A 17,893-nucleotide genomic window follows, 5' to 3' on the forward strand; every position below is an offset into this window, starting at 1 on the left:
GGTGAAGAGGATAAGTATAACATTTGCTAGAAAGCGGAATAAGGAAGAGAGGGAGAAAGAGAGGGTTCTTAGGGAGAAGCTAAATAGGGAACTGAGTAGAGCAGATGATGAGCCGGGGTACAATATAGAAGAGTTTTTGAGGGTCAGAGCACAATTAGCAAAGTTTGAGAGGGATAAGTGTAGGGGAGCAATTTTGAGGAGTAAGGCAAGATACACACTGGAGGGAGAGAGATGCACTGCATTCTTTTTGGGGCAGGAGAAGAGAAAACAAAGCAGGTCATATATATCTGAGGTAGTGGATAGAGCAGGTAAGACAGTTAATGATTATGTGGAAGTGTTAGAGATAGTGTTAGCATATTTTACAGAGTTGTTTAGGAGGGGGGAGAGGGATGAGGGTAGTATGAATGAGGTGTTTGGTAATATTAATAAGCAGATAGGTAGAGATGATAGGGAAATGTGCGAGGGGGACATAACTGAGAGGGAAATACAGACGGCTATAGAGGGACTGCAAGGTGGGAAGAGTCCAGGGAGTGATGGGTTAGGGGGGGGGGGTTTACAAAGTATATAGGGACTTGTTAGGGCCAATATTATTAAAAGTATATAAATATGTAGAGAGGAGTAAGAGACTGCCAAAGACTATGGGATTGGGGGTGGTAACATTAATATATAAGAACAAAGGGAGCAAATTAGATTTAGAAAACTATAGACCGATTAGTGTGTTGAATAATGATTATAAAATATTGACTAGGGTTTTGGCGAACAGGATTAAGAAGGTGGTAGGGGGAATAATAGAGCCTTCACAAAGCTACAGTATACCAGGGAGGGATATAGCGGATAGTATAAGTACCATAAGAGAGGTGATCAGATACATGAAGTATGACGGGAAGGGAGGGATAGTGCTTAGTTTGGATTTGAGTAAGGCATTTGATAGGGTGGAACATGACTATTTATTTGAGGTATTAAAGAGATTTGGTTTTGGGGAAAAGATAGTTGGGTGGATTAGATGTATATATGGGGAGGCCAGGAGTTGTGTGAAAGTTAATGGGGTGTTAACAGACAGCTTTAGAATAGAGAGGTCGGTAAGGCAGGGGTGCCCGCTGAGTCCTCTGCTATATGCTCTTTCGGTAGAGCCAATGGCCAGTATGATCAGGAATGAGGCGGGGGTGAAGGGAATTGAGCTGGAGCAGGGGCAGACTATTAAGATTAATAGTTATGCAGATGACACAACCATCACAGTGAGGGACAGAGAGAGTATAGAGAGGGTTATGGAGTTAATAGGGGTGTATGGGAAGGCAGCAGGGGCTAAGGTAAACGTAGGTAAGTCAGAGGTTATGTATATAGGGGATGTAGAGAGGTCTGGGTTAGATTTTAGGATTAGGGAGGATTGCATGAAGATGTTAGGGGTGTATTTGGGTATAAGGGAGTCCGTCGGAAGGGATTTAACATGGACAGGGGTTTTGAATAAAATGAGGAGTGTGTGTGGGTTATGGAGGGAAAGAAGGTTGAAGTTGAAAGGTAAAGTAGTGGTCATAAATTCTCTCGTGATGTCTGTGTGTGTGTGTGTATGTGTTAAGAGTATTGGATATGCCAGAATGGGTTAAAAAAGATATTCAAAAAATCATTGTGGATTTCCTGTGGGAAGGGAAGGGGGTGAGGATCGGGTACAAAACCCTGATTGGGAAAATAAAACAAGGTGGGTTAAAGCTAGTGGATCTGGGAGCTAAACACAATGCTGTGAGGATAAAAACTGTCATTAAATACCTATATGGGGAAGCTGAATATGGCTGGATGGTAGTTTTTCGACAGCAGTTGCAAAAGTTTGGGGGTATGGGTAACAGCTTCTTCTTGATGAAAAGCAAAAGAACCATGACTGAGGGGATGTCAGAAGTGTTTAAAGAGGCATTGCAAGCTTGGGGAAACTTCATCAAAAACCTAAATTATGAATGTGAGAATCTGGAAGATATAATAAATCAACCTATATTTCTTAACAATAAAATAAGGTATGATAATAATGTATTGTATAACAAGTTGTTTTGGGATGCTGGTATTCGACAGGTTAAGGATGTAATGTATGAGGTAATACCAGGTTTTTTGAGGAATGAATGTATTTATGACAGTGTGTGTGAGGCGAAGGAAGAAGTAAGCAGGGCAGAAATTAATTGTTTTTATAACAAAATTAAAGTGAGTATACCAGAAAGATGGAGGATAATAATAAACACAAAAATTGTAAAAAAGCAAACAAATGAAATACCAGGATTATATGTAGTGAGAGAGAGCTGGAAGAAGAGACTGAAAGAGCTGACTGTTAAAAACATATATGCCATCTCGATAGAGGAGGAGTTTAAGGCCCCAGCGGCTGAGGGAGTATGGGGTGAGGTATTCCCCCAGTTAGAAAAGAAAAACATATGGGCTAGTCTAAATGTAACATATAATAGTTTAGAATGCGAAAATAATGACTTTATGATGCGACACAACAGAGTGTACACAAAAGTGGTTTTGCATAAAATAAATAATGAGATAAGTGGGGAATGTGATGTATGTAACTGTGGCCATGAGACTTTTTTGCATTACTTTTTGGATTGTAGGGAGTTGCAAGGTTTTTTTGTTTATTTGAAGCAATTGCTAGCCGAACGATGTAAACTTGACAAAAACATTTTGAAAGACTGGAGGACTGTTTTTTTGTTTGGTTTCCCATATAAGAAGAAAATTCGGGCTTTACTGAATTTTATTTTGAGCCACGCTCGGCGTGCAGTCGTTCTAAGAAGAAACTATGCATATTTTGAAAAGAAAAAGGTGAATATTAAAGCCATATTTGAAATGATTGTAAAAAGGGATGTCAATTTGATTTATAAGTATGGTGATGTAGAGGCAGAGAATTTTTTTGTTGGAGATAACACTTTGATTAGCATGGGTAAAACAGGGGTTCTATTTCGTTCTTCCTGACTGCCAGAGGCAGATGTTATCCATCTCGCGCACGCGCAGGTCGAGTATTTAATATCAACAAAGTCACATGTGACCTGGGATGACGTAGTTTATATAAGCCCATGTCATCATCAGAGATGTCCCTTGAATCTTCTCGCGGCAGGTAATCCGCGAATGCAGGTTGATTAAAGAGATAAGCCGTTGACTTTTCGCTGGAAGCCCTGCAACCGCATGGTTGGAGCTACGGTTTCGTCCTCCAAGGGCTGCGATTAGTTAATCACGGCTACACTCTAACACTTTAGACGCTGTAACACCGGTGTTTTCGCCGGTTCAATTCAGCGAGGCTAACGACAGGTGAGCTAGGATAACAAGGTGAGTATATCCTCGCGTCGTTAGAGTTTAAGTTACGTTTGTTGATAGGAGTCTGTTTTCGGTCTCCTTTATTGTTTATTGCCGCCGAGCTAAGTGTTTGTGCTACAGTATCGGCGAGCCTCCGTCGGACAACGAGCCCGTTGGGCTGTTGTCGGCTAATTCATTTCCTTTTACAGTGTGTATTGCTCAGCAGCGAGTGATTTCGCTCGTTAAAGCAGACATCTCCTTTGTTGATAGATAGAGCGACCGCTCCCCAGTAAGTGATTTCGCTTGTGGGTTAACTCAGTTTGTGGCTGCTGTTAAAGGGGAAGTTATTATCTCCCCTGTCTTTTGTATAATAACAGTCCTAGTTCAAAGCTAGTGTCTAGTTACTGAGACAGTTTGCTGTTGAGCAAATTGATGTAATTTTTTTTCTCTCTGTTACTAGAGAGTGCTTTCACTCCAGTGTAACCAATGATTTGCATAACTAAGTAAACACATTATATAAGTAAGATAAATACATTATTTAATTAAATATAAGAGTATAAAATTAATACTAAGAATTATTATAAATATCAGCAGCACCATGTTAGGTGAGCATGTTTGCCGTGCCTGCATGGCTCCACTGCTAGCTACTGATGGCCATGATGAATGCCCCACATGCCTCGGTGTTGTACACCTGAGGGAAGGGCTGTCCGACAGTCAGTGCATGAATTGTAGTTTTATGCCACGGGAGCTGAAGATAGCTCGATTAGCTGAGCTAGAAGAGCAGCTCGAGTGCCAGTTGCCCCGATCGGGTGTACCTTCAAATGCACGGAGTGGGCGGAGACGCGCCCCACCTGAGGGGGCCCCACCTACAAAAAAGGCACGGAAAGTGGACTGTTTGGCAACTAAGGTCGACACGCTAACATCAGAGTTTGCTGAGATTAAAGCGCTGCTCCTTAACCTTCAGCCAGGCAGGGTGAACGCAACCCAGAATGACAGCCCGCAGGCTATGACACCTACCCCACCGGGATGGGATGAGGATGCCCTGTCTACGAGGGCTTCCTGTAGCCAGTTCTGTGAGGACCGGCCTGGACAGGGAGAGCTAGTAGCCTCCTCCCACGCTTCTGACACCTGTTCCCAGCAGTCAGGAAGTGGGTCCAGGGCAGGCTCAGAGTCTGCTCCAGCGACAGTTAAGCCAGTGGTCCGTATGGCTCTGGCACGCTTAGGCTTGGATGAGGCCCCGACTGCGGGCACCTCATCCAGTGCATTTTTTAGGTGGGCCCCGCCCCTGGCGGGTTTCTCTGTTCCACCCTCCCAGCCATACATTGAGGAGCTCCACAAATGCTGGCCAGACCCGAAATCGCTTTCCCACCACACCACTGACGGCAGGGCCTTAGCTTCAATGCAGAACGCTGACACTTACGGACTGGGTAAGATGCCAGCAGTGGAGCCATCTATTGCCGCCCTTATTGTGTCTCCCAATGAGGTCTTGAGGCCTGATGCTCGCTGTCCCAGGCCCCAGTGTCGCATCACAGACGACTTTCTAGTCAAGGCTTATGAAACAGCGGCACGCATGGGCCGTCTTGGAAACTCTCTTTCCCACCTGATACTATCCTTGTCCCAGTCCCTGCAAGCTGCTGGCGTGGATGCTTCCGTCCAGAGCCTCAGTGATGCATCCCTGCAGGCGTTCGGTCTTATCACAAGGGAGCTTGGCAGACTAATGTCGACCCTTACGCTGACTCGCCGGCAGGTATGGCTGGCCCAATCTCCGCTTTCGGAGCCGGGCCGGAGAGCCCTCCGCACTCTCCCCGTGGTTCCGGGGGAGCTGTTTGGCCCAGCAGCACAGCAGGCCTTGGAGCGGGGAATCCAGGCGAACCAGACTCGGCAGCAGTTTGCTAGCTTCCGGGAACCTACGCCTTTATTGCGACAGCGGCCCCCACAGGGTGGTGGTACCAGTCGCCCTCGGCTTCCAGCTCGTCCTGATACGTACCCGAGGACCTCGCAGGCTCCGGCACAGCCGGTGCCTCAAGCGAGAAGGGGTCGGGGGTCAGGGTATCGCCCCCCCAGGTACCCAAAGGGCCAGAGGGGAAGATCCTGATGCCCCAGGGCCGGCAGTCGGACGCTTCTCCCAGCAGCAACTCAGCTGCTGGGAAAGCAGCACTTCAGACCCTTGGGTGGTGGCTACGCTTTCCCAAGGGTACAATCTCCAATTCCGACGCCGGCCCCCAGTTTTCAGTGGGATCAGACTGACCACGGTCAGAGATCCCACAAAGTCCCAGGCACTCAGACAAGAAATATCCACCCTCCTGGGGAAGGGTGCCATCGAAGAGCTGGGGCTAGAGACACAGCAAGGTGGGTTTTACTCAGTTTATTTTCTGATTCCAAAGAGAGAGGGTGGGTTTCGCCCTATGCTGGACTTACGAGGGCTGAACACATTTCTGAAGGTGTTGCCCTTCCACATGCTGAGTACAGCAGATGTGCTCCAAAACGTGACACGGCACAGTTGGTTCACATCCATCGATTTGAAGGACGCATACTTTCACGTCCCAATAGCACTACCTCACAGGCAGTACCTGCGCTTCGCATTCGAAGGCAAGGCCTTCCAATTCAAGGTGCTCCCATTTGGTCTTTCCCTTGCCCCACGGGTCTTCACAAGGTGCATGAGGGCGGCACTCGCCCCGATGCAAGCCAGGGGTATGCTTATCCTCCCATACCTGGACGATTGGCTAATTTGTGCTCTGACCAGGGAACAGGCAGAGCGGGACACTGCGTCCCTTCTGCATCACGTGACGAGGTTGGGCCTTACCGTCAACCATGCCAAGAGTTGTCTCATACCCAGCCAAAGGGTAGTGTTCATTGGTTTAACTCTGGACTCCCGCCATATGCTGGCCTTCCCAACACCAAGACGAGTAAACGCCATACTCCAGCTCCTCCTCCGGTTCCGGAAGAACAGGAGGTTGAGATACAGCCTGTTTCTCAGGCTGTTAGGTATGTTGACGTCAGTAACATCAGTAGTGCCACTGGGCCTCCTGTACTTACGGCCATTCCAAATTTGGATCAATGGTCTCCAATTAGATCCAAAGTCTCACAGATCCAAGAGAGTCAGGGTGTCCAGCCGATGCCTCCTTGCATTGCGGCCATGGAGAGCCGGGGCATATCTGGCCAGGGGCATCTCATTGGGTTCGATTCCCTCACGTCGCGAGGTGGTGGTGACCGATGCTTCGCCCTCCGGCTGGGGGGCAGTATGGCAGCACAGAGCGATAAGGGGGCTCTGGACAGCACAGGAAGCGGCGGAGCACATAAATGTGCTCGAGCTCCGTGCTATATCAGAATCAGAATCAGAATCAGAAAGGTGTTTATTGCCAGGTGTAAGGGGTATACACGAGGAATTTTCTTTGGCTTATTGGTGCAAGACAAACAGTATAATAACAAAGAATAGATAAAACGTTAGAATAAAATAAGAATAAAAATGTACAATTTACAAAATAAGCTATAAAATAAACATGATATAAACAGATAGTGCAAATATTGTCGGTGTGCAAACAAAACAATCAGGTATCAGAGGGAGAGAGAGGGAGAGAGAGGGATACTGTAGGGGGTGGTATTGAGAGTGTATGAGAGAGGGGGAGAGTCAGTGTCGGGGTAGGGGGGGGGGGGGGCGTAGTGTGTGTGTGAGGGGGAGACAGTCACAGGGGGGCGGAGGGGCTGTTGCAGAGCCCTACTGCCATGGGGAAAAAACTGTTTTTGTGGCGTGAGGTTTTGGTCCTGATGGACCTTAACCTCCTGCCAGATGGTAAAGTCTGAAAGAGATGGTGTCCAGGATGGGAGGGGTCGGCCACAATCTTCCCTGCCCTCCTTAAGGTCCTGGAGGTGTACAGCTCCTGGAGGGAGGGAAGGTTGCAGCCGATCGCCCTCTCTGCAGCACGGATGACCCGCTGCAGCCTGGCCTTGTCCTTGGCGGTGGCAGCGGCGAACCAGACGGTGATGGAGGAGGTGAGGATGGACTCGATGATGGCCGAGTAGAAGTGCACCATCATGGTCTGCGGCAGGTTGAATTTCTTCAACTGCCTCAGGAAGTACATCCTCCGCTGGGCCTTACTGATGAGGGAGCTGATGTTCAGCTCCCACTTGAGGTCCTGGGCGATGGTCGTGCCCAGGAAACGGAACGACTCCACCGTGTTAACTGGGGAGCCGCGCAGGATGAGGGGGGGGAGCGGGGCTGAGTTCCTCCTGAAGTCCACTGCCATCTCCACTGTCTTCAGAGCGTTCAGCTCCATGTGGTTCTGGCTGCACCAGGATGCCAGATGGTCAACCTCCCATCTGTAGGCAGACTCGTCACCCTCGGAGATGAGGCCGATGAGGGTGGTGTCGTCTGCAAACTTAAGGAGCCTGACAGATTGGTGTCTGGAGGTGCAGCCGTTGGTGTACAGGGAGAAAAGCAGTGGGGAGAGAACGCAGCCTTGGGGGGCACCGGTGCTGATAGTCTGGGTGTCGGAGACTTGCTTCCCCAGCCTTACGTGCTGACTCCTGTCTGTTAGAAAGTCTTTGATCCACCTGCAGGTGGAGTCAGGCACGCTCAGCAGGGAAAGCTTGTCCTGTAGCAGAGCTGGGCTGATGGTGTTGAATGCGGAGCTGAAGTCCACAAACAGGATCCTGGCATAGGAGCCAGGGGAGTCCAGGTGCTGGAGAATGTAATGAAGGGCTAAATTTACTGCGTCGTCTACAGACCTGTTGGCTCTGTAGGCGAACTGCAGTGGGTCCAGCAGGGGGTTGGTGATAGTCTTTAGGTGGTGGAGCACAAGGCGTTCAAAGGTCTTCATTATAACGGAGGTCAGGGCGACGGGTCTGTAGTCCTGAAGACCTGTGATCCTTGGCTTCTTGGGGACCGGGATGATGGTGGAGGCTTTGAAGCAGGCCGGCACCCTGCAGTTTTCCAGGGAGGTGTTGAAAATCCCTGTAAACACTGGTGACAACTGGTCTGCACAGTGTTTCAGGGTTGCAGGTGAGACAGCGTCTGGGCCGGCTGCCTTGCGGGGGTTTTGTCCTTTGAAGAGCCTGTTGACCTCCCCCTCTTTGATGGACAGAGGTGTGAAGGGGGGGAGGGGTGTGCACAGGCTCGGTGCTTGTGGAGAAAGCTGGGGGGTGCTGGTGTTAACAGTGTTAACTGCTGATGGCTGATGGCTGGGGGGAGAGGAGATGTAGTCAGGACTGGCACTTTGTCTGTCGAATCTGCAGTAGAACTCATTCAGCTCATTTGCCAGTCGGAGGTCATTCGTGGAGTGGGACGGTTTGGGCTTATAGTTTGTGATCTGCCTCAGCCCTTTCCAGACTGAGGCTGAGTCGTTGGCTGAGAACTGCTCTTGTAGTTTCTCTGAATACTGCCGTTTGGCCTCCCTCACCGCCTTGCCAAACGCGTATTTAGCCTCTTTAAAGCCCTCCCTGTCACCACTCCTAAATGCCTCTTCCTTAACCAAACGAAGCTGTTTGAGTTTGGCTGTGAACCAGGGCTTCTCGTTGTTATAGTGAACCCTGGTACGCGTAGGTATACAGCTGTCCTCACAGAAGCTGATATACGACGTCACAGCCTCTGCATACTCGTCCAGACTGTCAGTGGCGGTCCTAAACATCTCCCAGTCCGTGCAGTCCAGGCACTCACGCAGATCCTCCACCGCCTCGCTGCTCCACTTCTTGGTCGTCCTCACAACCGGTCTAGCCAGTTTGACCCTCTGCCTGTAAGAGGGGATGAGGTGGACCAAGACGTGGTCGGAGTTTCCCAGCGCAGCGCGGGGAACAGCGTGATATGCGTCTCTGATGTTGCAGTAGCACTTGTCCAGCGTGTTCTCCTCTCTGGTCGGACATTTAATAAACTGTTTGTATTTTGGGAGTTCCTGTGATAAGTTCCCCTTGTTAAAGTCCCCAAGAACGATAACAAGAGAGTCCGGGTTTTTCCTCTCCACCTCCCGTATCTGGTCGGCAAGCAGCCGCTGCGCGAGCTCCACGTGAGCCTGAGGCGGGATGTAAACACCGACCAGAATGAAGGAGGAGAATTCACGGGGGGAATAAAATGGTTTGCAATTGATAAAAAAGGATTTCAGATCCGGAGAACATGTCCGCAGAAGCACTGTCACGTCCTTGCACCAGCCGTCGTTAACATAGAAACATATTCCCCCTCCCTTTGACTTGTGTGATAGCTCCGGGTCGCGGTCGGCTCGGAACAGCTGGAAGCCGGGCAGCTGCAGCGCAGAGTCCGGTATAGTTCCACACAACCACGACTCAGTAAAACACAAGACTGAAGAGAGGGAAAAGTCTCTGTTGTTTCTCACCATCAGCAGCAACTCGTCCACTTTGTTGCACAGTGAGCGCACGTTGGAGAGGAATATCGCAGGCAGCGGAGTTTTCAGTCCTCTCTGTCTGAAGCGATTCAGCGCTCCAGAGCGCTTTCCTCTCCTGCGCTTAATCGCTCGGCCGAGGGCCACAGCTCCCAGCAAAATGTGCATTAAATCCGCTGAAGGAGCCAGAAATGTGGGAAAAAGATCTGCTGGGGTGGATTCCCTGAGGTTCAGGATGTCTTCTCTAGAGAAAACAATCCGTGAACTTTCACAAAAAACAAAAGTAATACAAAAAAACAAGAAAAACAGAGCGCACCAATTCGCCGAGGCAGCCGTAGTTAGCGCCATCTTGGATGATATATTTGGCACTTCGCAAATTCCTGCCACATTTGAGAGGCAGGCATGTTGTTGTACGGTCCGACAACAAGTCAGCTGTCTACCATGTAAACCGGCAAGGGGCCACCAGATCAACCCGGTTGCTACAGGTGGCACGGAGACTTCTGGTATGGGCTTTCCCTTGTTTTTCCAGCCTCAGGGCCATGTATCTGCCAGGGCCACAGAATGTGGTGGCAGACTTTCTCTCCCGCCAGAAACCCCCTGCGGGCGAGTGGAGGCTCCACCCAGAGGTGGTAGAGGAGATATGGCGCAAATATGGCGCAGCAGAGGTGGACCTGTTTGCCTCAGAAGCCTCAACGCACTGCCCTCTTTGGTTCTCCCTGACGGAGACAGCAAGCCCGTTGGGACAGGATGCCCTGGCACACCCATGGCCAGATTGCCTCCTCTATGCCTAAGCACGGCAACAACAGACTCCTGTTGGTCGCCCCAAACTGGCCGGGGAGACCCTGGTTTCCGGGGATGCACAGGCTTCTGGACAGAGTTCCATGGTGCCTGCCCAAGAGGCAAGACTTGCTCTCACAGCTGGGGGGCCGCATCTGGCATCCGAACCCGGATCGCCTACAGCTTTGGGTATGGCCCCTGAGGAGCCGGACCCACTCCTAAGGGTATGTGACCAGGCGGTAATTCAAACCATTTCTGACTCAAGAGCACCCTCCACCAGGGCACTGTATGCCAACAGGTGGAAAATATTCTCAGAGTGGTGTAAAGTTCATGAGGAGGTACCTCAGAGTGCCTCTGTGCCAATAATACTGAGATTTTTGCAGTCTTTGCTGGAGAAGAAACTCTCTCCTTCTACCTTGAAGGTCTATGTAGCTGCTATTTCAGCCGGGCATGTCAGAGTGGATAACCAGACCGTGGGGTCTCACACTCTGGTGACCCGATTTCTTAAAGGAGCCCAGCGGCGGAACCCCCCGCAGGCTATCAAGGTTCCCTCGTGGGAACTGCCTCTGGTGCTAGAAGCCCTTTGTCTCCCCCCCTTCGAGCCTCTGGAGCAGTCGGGGCTGGAGTGGTCTTCAGTAAAGGTTGCTTTCCTTTTGGCGATGGCATTAGCAAAACGTGTGAGTGAACTTCACGCCTTGTCAGTGAGTGAAACGTGTATTCGCTGGAACTCAGATGGCACAGGGGTAGCACTTTGGCCTAACCCATCATTTTTCCCGAAGAGGTTGGCTCCGGCCCACTCTAATCAGGTCATTGAGCTGGCAGCTTATGACCCTTCATGCCTACAGGGGGTAGATGCTAAGTCAGCAGAACTGCTCTGCCCAGTGAGGGCCTTAAGGCATTATATACAGGTGACTGCGAGCTTTCGCTGCTCTGATAGTCTGTTTGTCTGCTATGGGGGCCATAGGAAAGGGCACACCCTGTCCAAGCAGAGGCTTTCCAGGTGGATTGTTCAGGCCATTGAGGAAGCATACAGGTCAAAAGGACTGCCTTTACCTCTTAATATTAGAGGCCACTCCACCAGGAGTGTCTCCACTTCCTGGGCAGCGCTACGGGGGATCCCCCTAAGTGATATCTGCGCTGCGGCCAGCTGGGCTACTCCATGCACCTTTGCCCGTTTTTACAGGGTCAATGTTGCTGCTCCCCATGCAGTAGCATCGGTGGTTTTTCAGGAATCCACAGGCCGTTCCCGGTGAGGTGGGTTTTCCTCGTGACTACGTTGGTAGTCGTCATCCAGTCTTAAACACTGCCTCTGGCAGTCAGGAAGAACGAAATAGAACGAGAGTTACGTATGTAACTACGGTTCTATGAGTTCTGGATGACTGCCAGAGTTGGCTGTCACTCGGAATCTTGGCGAGAAGATTCTGGAGGGACATCTCTGATGATGACGTGGGCTTATATAAACTACGTCATCCCAGGTCACGTGACTTTGTTGATATTAAATACTCGACCTGCGCGTGCGCGAGATGGATAACATCCAGTGTTAAACACTGCCTCTGGCAGTCATCCAGAACTCATAGAACCGTAGTTACATACGTAACTCTCGATTTGTGTTTTCATTTTAAGGTGGCATAGTTATACCGTTGATGGTTTTTTAGTTTTGTTGTATGAACTGATAGTTTACATGCCTCATTTGTTATGTGTTTTTTTCTTGGTTAATTGTTAACCGGGAATGCATTTGATTGTAAAATGTCATAATTTATAATAAAAAGATTAAAAAAAAAAGAACACGCCCGATCTCGTCTGATCTCGGAAGCTAAGCAGGGTCGGGCCTGGTCAATACTTGGATGGGAGACCGCCTGGGAATACCAGGTGCTGTAAGCTTTTTCACTTCTCTTTCCAAACAGCACGGGGCGCCGCTGCTTCTCCGGTGGAGACTTTGAAAACCAGAGCAGCTTGTCTCTGGATGTTGAATTTCATCATTCCTCGCTCCTACAAATTTTTCTGAGTGAAATTGATCAGCTTCTAATTAGTTTATGATATAATGATATACACTTGTAACTCGTGATCTGCTCTTTAAAAAATCTTTGTAAAGCATTGACATTGTGTGTACACCGTTCTATTGATTTTCATCAGTGCCTGCCAGTGTCCAACGAAGAAGCTGCAGCAGCGCCCTGTGCAGTTTGTAAAAGAGAAGTGAAAAAGCTTACAGCACCTGGTATACCCAGGCGGTCTCCCATCCAAGTACTGACCAGGCCCGACCCTGCTTAGCTTCCGAGATCAGACGAGATCGGGCGTGTTCAGGGTGGTATGGCCGTAAGCAACATTTGCAGCAACATTTGCAGCAACATTTGCAGCAACAAAAAGGCCATTTAAAGATGCTGTAACACAACGTTTTGGTATTCTGCCCATACAGGTAGCAGCTGCAGATTGTCAGGAACACAAACAGATATTCTCACTATAATGACAAAAATGGCCTTTGTAAGAAACTCTGTCAGTGTTACATTGTTACAGGCTAAAACTATTATTGGATTATTATCACTGCTGTATTGCTGTGTAAGCAGCATTTTCAAGTATCATACTGCGCCATATTTTCTGAAACAATCACGTTTTAAATGTCAAATCTAAATGTACAAAGTCGCAATAACAATCACAAACGTAGTGGAGTAAAAACTCCAATCTATCCCTGTAAAATAAAGTATAAAGTAGCATAAAATAGAAAAAAGCACCTCAAACCTGCATTCAAGCAGCGTAGTTACAATCTCACCTCTGTCGTAGATAGTGTTTATCATTCATGTGGGGAAACTGTGTCACTGTAATCAGAGCTCCTTGCCCAGAAGTTCTGTAAATATGCTAATGTCCCTATGAGCAGAAATGCACACAGGCGTTCACGGCGGCAGTGATAGACATCTATAAAGGGCCGTTTTGTCACCAGTGCTGTTGCTTACGGCCATACCACCCTGAAGCAGAGGAGGGGAGCAGAGGCATTAAGGAATACAACAGGAGTTTGACAGTGATGGTGGTGGTGGAAAGCGAGGAGGAAGTCACAACAATGGAAATATTGAGATCCATAAAAGAAGACTGTGGAGTAGTGCTGGGATGCAGGGCACGAGGAACTGGCAAATTGGAGATCACTATGGAGTCGGCGGAGGGGAAGAGGAAAATCATGGACGGAATAAAATTCAGGAATTCCAGAATAATGGGACGGGAAATGAACAGTAACGAGATGGTTGTCTCGTTTCTGCATCTGCCCGTCTACATCACAGACGCGCAGATACAAGGCCGGCTGCAGGAGTGGGGAGTTGGAGCGGCGTCGGAGATCAGGAGGAGAAAGTGGCCAGGAACGGATGTGGTGGACGGAACACGCTTCCTCAAAGTTAGATTTACGGACGAGGTGAGGTCTCTACCTTATTCCACACGTTTCCCCACCATAGAGGGAGTGGAACACTTCAGAGTAATACATGATCGGCAGGAGAGAGTTTGCCGTTTGTGTATAAAACCGGGTCATATTTACCGCGAGTGCCCCGAGCTGAAGTGCTTCAGATGCGGAGGACAGGGGCATTACGCACGGGAGTGTGTGGACGAGGAAGAGGAGGGTGAGGCGGAGGAGACGGGAGTAGAGACGGCGAGGGACGAAGGAGGAGATGAGGGGAGAGAGAAAGTGGCGGAGGAGATGGAGGAGAAGGTGGAGGAGGTGGAGGTGGAGGAGGCTGAGGCGGACGCAGACGAGGAGAGCCAGCCAGCGAGCTTCACCGGGCGCACTGCGAAGGAGAGAAAAGGGCCGAAGCAGAAGGACAGCAGAAAGCCCGGTCTTGGCCGGGTGTTTGGAGTAGCGCATGGAGCAAAGGGATCGGTGAAAGGAGGAGGACAGAGGCTGGGAGACGAGGAGAGAGGACGAGTAGACCGGGGTTTTGAGCAGGACAAAGTGGAAGAAATGATGCTGGAAGGACAGGGGGGTGAGAAGAGGAAAGCCGAGACTCTGAGGAATGGAGAACAATGTGAAGAAGGAAAGAAGAAAGTGTAAGTAAGGCTGGCAGATTGCTATTTTGTGTTTGTTTTCTTTCTTTTTTTATCTCATGGTCACAGTCTTGTCATTTAATGTGAATGGTTTGAGGGATATGGCGAAATTAGATAACATATTAAAGTTGCATAAAACTGACATTATGTGTTTCCAGGAAACTAACTGGGATGATGGAATTGTAGGAAAGGTGAGAGAGAGGTGGAAGGGGAGTATATATTACAGTAATGGGGCAGTTAATGCAAGAGGAGTGGCAATATTAGTGAAAACGGATAGAGTGGAGAATATAAGGCAGGTGTATAAGGATAGTAGAGGGAGGTTATTAAGTATAGAATTTGATTATATAGATATGAGGTTTAGGTTGGTAAATGTATATATGCCGGTGATAGAAGGGGAAAAAAGGGGGGTTCTGGTTGAATTAAAGCCGCTGTGTGTGCTGAACTGCATAGTGGCAGGGGACTTCAACATTAAACTGACTAGGTTAGATGTAGGGAAAGATGTAGTATTTAGGTGGGAAAAGTCTAGGAAAATATTAGTTGAAATGATGGAGGAAGGGAAATTAGTAGATGTGTGGAGATATTATAATTTGGACAGGAGGGAGTACTCAAGGAGGCAGGTAAAGGAGGGGGAACTGAAGCAGTCTAGGATTGACTTATTGTTGGTTAAAGAGGACACTCTGAGTTATATAGAGGATACAAAGTATAAGTTTGTGGCGGTACTGAGTTCCCCAGACTTTAGTTGTCAGTCAGAAGACTGAAAAACAGTTCCCATCCACATAATAATATAAAATAAAATGCCTTCTTAATAATAATAATGAACAAATGCCTCTTCGCTAATGAACAAATGCCTCTATATCAACAAACAATTAAGGAAACTGAAATATTGGTTTGTGGTTTTCCCTTTACCCTCCTTTAAAGTTTTCCCAAATAAAATACACTAAAAGAAATGGGTATAAAGGGTTTCATTGAAAATCAACAAATGAATAGGATACAAAAATACAGCCTGCAGGCGTTAGGCTATTGTAAGGCAAGCCAGATCGCTGCACAAATAGTACCTAAACTTCCCAGTGCAGGTAACCCAATTGGTTGGCACTTAACTTGTTTCCCCAACTAGGAGTCAACACTCTCAACAAACAAAACACAAAGATCACAGAATCCCAAAAGGGCCCAAAACAGACCAGAGTTTCTGGTAAAGCTGATAATACATGTTGCATTGAGTGAAGGAGAGATCAGAATGACACTGGGTGTGCAATTTCCCTCCTCTTTTAAGCCCTACAGAAAGGGCGTCGTTACACCCTGATTGGCCAAGAGGGGAATGCACCAAGCTGCTCTCAACTATCATTTAAGAGCCAGTCCCCACACCCTGCGCAACAGGTGAACTGAATAACCCTCTAATCACTCAGCAACTCAACCAAAAAAAACACCAGGGAAAAGGGAAACAACAGCAAGCACCAGAGAATTGGCAGCTGCCACACTCCCTCCCCCATATAATAAACACCGCCTCCAACGTGTTTTACACACATCCTTTAGACAGTTATTTACCTTTAATACAATGTCACACAAAACCCATAAATTCATCCTCATCACTAGTGTCACTGTCCAGAAAAATGCGCATGACCGCCTCTCTCTCCTGAGCCTCCACTTCAACAGAGGTTGGGCGACACTCCTTCAAATCACACACATTAACCACCCTTAGATCCTTTCCGGTGTCCTCACGCACAATCCTGTAATTCACAGGGCCTACCTGCTCAACAATGCGGTACGGACCAATCCATCGTGGGGCCAGTTTAGCTGTGTAATTTTTGGAAGCCTTGGAGACGGGATGGGCTTTCATCCAGACCCTATCTTTCATTTCATATGTGACATGTCGCCTGTTTTTGTTGTAGGTATGAGCCTGTTTCCTTTTTGCTTGTGCCAGATTGGACTCTACCAGAGCTTGGACATTTTTCAGCGCACGTGGGACCTGAGAAGAGGGCTCAAAAGCTCTGGCAAAAGGTCCCTTCAAAGATCCTCTAAGCAGCAACTCAGCTGGGGAAAAGCCGGTGGCTTCATTGACTGCGGAGTTCAGGGCAAAACGCAACTCCGGTATGAAACGATCCCAACTCTTATGCTTCTCTCCAACATACGAAGCTATCATGCTTTTTAGTGAGCGGTTAATACGCTCAGTCATGTTAGTCTGTGGATGATAGGCAGTTGTGAGTTTATGGACAACCCCCCAGCTATCACACAACTCTTTGAAAACCTCTGATGTGAACTGAGGTCCCCGATCTGATAAGACATGTTTTGGGACACCCCAACGTGTAAAGATGTCCTTCCGCAGATATTTGCTGATTGTGGAAGCAGTAGCATTACGTAAAGGAAACAACTCAACCCAACGACTATAATAATCTACCACAACAAGTAATTGGGTGTTTCCCAGGGAACTACGAGGCAGAGGGCCCATGAGGTCCAAACCAAGCATTTCCCATGGCTCCGTTACCTTTGTCTGCTGGAGCAAGCCAGCAGGCTTCCTGGACTCAGGTTTATATTTCTGACAAATAGTACAAGATCTTACATATTCTGCGACATCTGTCCATATTTTCGGCCAGTATGCAACTTCACGAATCCTTTGCTGGGTCTTATGTCGTCCAAAATGACCACTCAAAGGATTATCGTGGTATGCATGCAAGACGACTGGACGAAGTGACTGTGGAACATATACCTGGTATAGGTCACCACGGTCAAGATGTTTGGTTTTCCTGTAAACCGTATCCTCCAAAATGACAAAACCGGAGTCTGCTTCACCGCCAGGTTTGTCATCAGTGAGCAGTGCCCGATATATTTTCTGGATGTCTGGATCACTCCTCTGGGCTTTCCAGACATCCTCATCAGTCAGAGGAAAAGGTACAAACTTCTCATCCCGTGTCAGGGAACGAGTGTACAATGCAAGGGAGGCCGGACCAGGAGCCCGCGACAGAGCATCCGGTGCGTTGTTCAACTTACCCTTACGATATTCAATCGTAAAAGAAAATTCCTGCAGACGCAGTGCCCAGCGTATAAGCCTGGAGCTAGCTTTATTGGTGTTAAAGACCCACAACAACGAAGAGTGGCCAGTGACAACAACGAAAGGTTTCCCTTCCAGATAGTGTCTCCATTTCTCCAGACTCCACACCACAGCCAGACATTCCCGTTCTGTCGTGGAGTCATTTTGCTCTGACCTTGTTAGAGAGCGGCTGCCATAAGCGATAACCTCTTCTCTAGAGGAAGTGTTCGATCTCTGAGCCAAAACTGCCCCTAGACCCGTAGAACTTGCATCGGTGTAGACGACAAATGTGTTACACATATCAGGGTGACCAAGGACAGGAGGAGAGGTCAGATGGTCTTTAAGACATTGAAATGCCTTCTGACACTCCTCTGACCACTTAACCACGACTCCTTTCTTTTTCAGCGCATTCAGGGGCTCCGCAATCATTGAAAAGTTAGGGACATAACGGTGGTACCATCCAGCCAGACCTAAAAACCTTTGAACTTCCTTG

At 48.5% G+C, this 17,893-nt stretch overlaps 1 non-coding gene across 1 annotated transcript; it reads right to left on the reverse strand.

Annotated features, from left to right (window-relative positions):
• Positions 1-12,564: 12,564 nt before the first annotated feature.
• LOC141755454 (5S ribosomal RNA) lies at positions 12,565-12,683 on the reverse strand. Its single transcript, XR_012591156.1, has one exon. It is a non-coding gene; the product is annotated as a 5S ribosomal RNA (ribosomal RNA).
• Positions 12,684-17,893: the final 5,210 nt, after the last annotated feature.

The sequence above is a fragment of the Sebastes fasciatus genome, chromosome 17 (genome assembly GCF_043250625.1).
Source record: "Sebastes fasciatus isolate fSebFas1 chromosome 17, fSebFas1.pri, whole genome shotgun sequence".
NCBI classification, from domain to species: Eukaryota; Metazoa; Chordata; class Actinopteri; order Perciformes; family Sebastidae; genus Sebastes; species Sebastes fasciatus.